This window comes from Vicugna pacos, chromosome 15 (genome assembly GCF_048564905.1).
Source record: "Vicugna pacos chromosome 15, VicPac4, whole genome shotgun sequence".
In the NCBI taxonomy this organism is placed as follows: Eukaryota; Metazoa; Chordata; class Mammalia; order Artiodactyla; family Camelidae; genus Vicugna; species Vicugna pacos.
This window is the reverse complement of record NC_133001.1, coordinates 49,339,344-49,344,556: the sequence shown is the minus strand read 5'-3', so window position 1 is coordinate 49,344,556 and position 5,213 is coordinate 49,339,344.

The following is a 5,213-nucleotide window of genomic DNA, read 5'->3' as shown; positions in this document are numbered from 1 at the left end:
CCTCTCCCCACCTGCCCCTTCCCCTCTGGTCATAGGTACTCTGTTTTCTGTATCTATGTGTGTTTGTTTTTGTTTGTTTTAGTTTGTTCATTTTTTTTGCTTGTTATAGTCCAAATATGAGTGAAATCATATGGTATTTGTCCTCCTTCATCTGACTTATTTCACTTAGCATAATGTCCTCACGATCCAGCCATGAAAGGAGATGAAATCTTGCCACTTTCAATGACATAGATGGACCAATGGTCTTTCTATAAAGATAGATGTCTGGGAAGACATATGTGCTAGTTAGGGTCTCTCCTCATATGCTGTGCTGCCTGAGAAGGGCCGCTGGGTGGGGCTCAGTGACATGGAAAATTCTGCCATATTTCTGCCCAGCTCAACTAACGCCCTTCTATATATATATATATTTACCCACACACACAGCAAACACAAGACACATGGCACATGTTACAACATCATATCCCTCCATGTCCTCACACACATCACACACCAAACACTCGCCGTCCACAGACACTCACACACAATGTATATTGTACGTGCACACACACTGGGAGTGGAATAAATGGAGATATTTTTGAGACATATTCTCGAGAATGTTGGGCTACTCTAGTCAATGAGTTGTTTAAATAGAAATAGTGAAGTAGAGTGGAATCAGCAAATCTGCTCTTCCAGCCTTAATTCCTTCTGACCCACTCGAAATCCTCACCCTCCAGCCCCATCTTGTCTCCTTATTGTGCCTGAAAGGGGTTTGGATTCTCCCACCTCTAGGCTTTTATTCACATTGTTTACTCAAGTGCCTTCCTCAATTCTAAACTCCTAATAAACATATCCAGTATTCGAGGCCCTGCTCAAAATACCCTAATCTGAGAAATTTCTGAGCATCTCAGTCTACTAGGAACCGAATTCTTATGGTGTAAATTAAATATCCATTTAAATGATTCATGATGTTTTCATGTTACAACAATTTGATTATAAGTCCTTAAGGTTGGGACCCTGTCTTGTATGTCCATACTTAGCGTTTAAGCAGTACTGCACACATCCTAGCTGCTCAGGACATCTGTAAGGACTAGTCGTCTCTGGGAGAAGACTGTGTGGCCTCCCCCTCCATCATGGTCTGTAATTCCCTGGCCCTTAGCCAGAGGCCTTCTTCCTTCAGACACCCTCTTGGATAATGGGTTATTAAAGGCATAAACCCAATGTCATAAATAACTTATCTGAGTCCCAATAAATCTGTATTTCATATGAAGCATGTTATTTTTGACAACAGGCCCAATTCCTTTGGAAATCACGTAGTAAGACATAAGGGAGGCATCTTCCACAGAATCGCATGATGATTTCACATCAGACTCTTGTCAGTCCTCACTCAAAATATAACACATTAGCCAATCAGATACCACAACCTTGGTGGCTTCAGCCTTCACAACAGAAAGCTGCTTTATTCCTCTCTGTTGGGGCTGGAATTTCCACTGCCCAGAAGCCATTTGTCTTGAAGATTTCATTTTCAACATCAGTGTAGGAATTTAAAAAAAATGTCATTTTAGCTCTGCACAAGATTGAGATAAATCAGGCTTTCTTCTTCTTCTTCTTCTTCTTCTTCTTCTTTGGGACTTCCTGGCCCTGGTGACCCTATAATGTGAGTGTCGGGGGAGGGAAGCTACTAAAAGATGCTGGGTTTCCCATGACTGAGGAATATAGGCACAGTTAATGTGTCTAGGATACAAGCACATTGACATAAAAAGCCCAGTGAATTGAGTAAGTCTAGGCGAGTGCATGGGTTTTCTGAACAGACTAATTGGTACCAATGTTTTCATTAGTCATCTTAAGTCTGGGAGCATTCACTGCACTCTGACAGTGAGTTTTATACAGTTTTGTCTATGGAGAATGACTGCTTATTAATGCCAGCTCCATAATCAGGAAAAAAATCTAAATGTTCTTAATTTATTTTCAAGTATCACAGAGCATTTATCCATTCATTCATTGATTTCACCAGTGTTTGCTAAGATGATGCATTGTGCCTGGGAGCTGCAGATACAGTAATCAGGGATGCTTTTCCAGTATGCATAGTTCTGGGTAAATAATTTTCTGTATAAACTATATAAGTCACCAATATCAGAATGTCAGCAGCATTGGGAACACAATCTCGTGCCATTCCATGAAAGACATACTATGCTGGCCAATGGGAGCTATTTCTTCCCAGGCTCCCTCTCAGAAATCTACAACAGAGCCAGACCACATGGCCCCAGGACATCTCCAACTGCCCCCATGGATCTGTTGGCCCAACCTGAACTGGTCTTTGACTCTGGAGGGGAACTAAGAAAATTTCCAGGAAGCCACTCCAAAGTATGAGGCTGCTTGATGTGCAGGCTGGGGCAGCACCCTCCTGCTTGGGTCCAAGAGTGGTGTTGACACTGATGGAGTAAGTCGAGTTTCGACTCTCAAGGAGGTCTCCCTTTGTGTGCAATGTTCTTCTAACTCTAAGTGTCATGTAATAAAATAAGTGGACTCAAGTGTTATGGATGCCATGATTATAGCACATGTATGGTGCAGTGGAAAGTCAAAAGAAAAACTGGTTACAATTTGATCAATCTAAAGAGAACTAAGTAGAAATATATTTATGAGATTATAGAGTTGGGCATTTATGCTCCCGGGATGCCACTGAAAGATGATTGGGAAAATTATTTTGTTTGATTTGTCATGCTTTTTGGGAGTCTACAGAAACTTCACCATTCAGAACTGACAATCTAAAATGAATCACACTGGTAATAAGATATTTGGATGCAGAGAAAATTGCACATTTGTGTTCCGCTTATGTCCACTACTTGCTAGCTATATGATGCTGGTGGAATTAACTCCTCTCAGCCTCTTCATCTATAAAATGGGAGTCGCAATATTTATTTCACTTATTATTATTTTGAGGCTTAAATTACAGATTTATCTGTAAAATCATGTTCATGGTATATATAAAAGTTCTTTTTTTTTTGAAGCAAGAGCAATTATAGAAAATATATGGAAAGTATATTTTAAAAGAGAACGATCATCTCAGTCTAAAATAGCAGCCTTTCCTATGAGCTTATGACTTCTAGGTACAGCCCCCAAAATGTTCATTTCTAGATCCTGCAGTAAATTTCGGGCTATACCAGGATGGGTGGGTTTCCAGGCTGAGATGTACATTCCCTAAAGTTACGTTGGAATATAAATGTCTATCCTGAGCATCCAGACTTCCTCAGTGTCTTGGTTCAGACTGTGTTAAAGACTAAGTATTTGCTTCCTACTCCCAAAATTTATATATGAAAATCCTAGCCCCCAGTGTGATGGCATTAGGAGGTGGAGCCTTCAGGAGGTAATTGGGTTGTGAGGATGGCACCCTCATGAATGCATTAGTGCCCTTATACAAATTACTTGCTCTTTCTCTTTGCTCTCCACCATGTGAGAATACAGTGAAAGATGGACATCTACATACCAGCACGTTGGTTCTCTCCAGACACCAAATGTGTTGGTACCCTGACCTTGAACTTCCCAGCCTCCAGAAATGTGAGAAATTAGTGTTCGTTATTTAAGCCACCCAGCCTGTGGTCATTTGTTATAGCAATCTGAACTAAGATCTCACAATCTCATCTAAACCTAACTAGTTCTCAGATACTCCACCTTGTAATACCATTCAACATATGGATTTGGGGGAAGAGAAACATTCAGTCTACAGCATTCAGTTTCTAAATGTAGACTCAGACCCCCAGGAATGAAGGCTGCTGGGAAGCAGAGGTGTGGAAGGAAGGCTGGGCCCATTACATTTTTTCAGTATCTGCAAAGCTTCCTCAGCGCCTGCGTCTGCCCGTGGAAAAGGCTCTGCTTCCCCATTCAAAGCCTCAGTCCATCCGGACCAGCCTAATCACCTAACCTGCTGCCATCCCCTAGTCTTGGAGCACAGCACAGCCTATGCCTGACGATAGGTGTGGGTGAGACTGGGGGCTGCAGATGTTAAAGCTGGGAATCAGGGCTCTGGGTGGAAGTTGAAGTTGGGGGCAGGAGCAGAGGGGATAGACGAAGACCATTAAGATGGGAAAAGAGACCATTTGGGGAACAGGGAAGATATTGATCTGGCTCAAACAAAGGGTGTGATCAGGGAGGGTCGAGGGGCTGCTGTGGGACTTGGGAGATAACATCCCCACCCTAGACCTTGCCTCAAGGCCCTGCCCTCCCCAGAGGCTGCCTCACAGCAGAGAAGTCGGGAAGGCGCCATCTTTTTAGCACCTCTGGATTTTACGCTTGGAAGCCTGGGAGCAAAGCACGAGGAAATTAAGAGAAATGTTTTGTGCACTTCCATAGAAGGGGCCACTGTTTTGGAATCGACACATCCCCTTATAATAAGCCTGCACGGAGAAACAGATGGAAGGAGATAAGTATCAGACTCCTGCCTCCAACTCTGTCAGCCAAAAGAGAAGGAAATTTGAGCTGTTCGCTATGGGGGCTTCCTCCAGCCCAGGCTGGCACCAAGATTTTGTGGTTGAGTTACTTCCCTTTTTATCAGAGTCCTTCCATTTCCTAAGATGCCGATATTCTGGAAGAGAAAGCCCCTTTAAAGGAAAAGAAGGAAAACTCTCTCTTTTATTGACAGGTTCTGCCAGACTTATTTGCATTTAATGTTCATAAAAAGCTTGAGGCAGGGATTGTTACCATCTCTGTTTCTTACAAGAAGCAGGCTCAAGACTGAAGGGGTTTGTATCGTACAACTTTCTAAGGGCCTGGCTCAGAGTCGCTGAATGCCCGGATTCGCGTTCCGCACTTGTACAATATAACCTATCAGGCTGGAGGCTCACTCTCTCCAAGTAGAAAGATGCAGTAGCAAGAAATGGAGAAAGGACATAAATCCATAGGTAAGGCCTCAAGTTGGATCAGATCATCAAAGCCCGGGACCATTATCAAGTCTGGTATCAAATCATTAGAGGTGGAAGAGCCAGGGTCCAGGTAGGGGTTCTGGGGCTCTACCCGCCACTCAGTCTCCTTGGCAGTAACTTAATGTCCTAGTAGACAACTCTATGGGAAAGCTGAATCTTCAGCAAACTAAAAACTCCAAGGAAAGGCTGGCCTCAGAACCCTTTATGGTGTCCCTTAGCATCACGTCTCTGTGGTCTCCATGTATAATTCAACACGTGTCTGTGTGCATTGAGAGGTGGTAGAGAGAAGGGTCCAAATACAGTGAAATTTGTTTTATATCA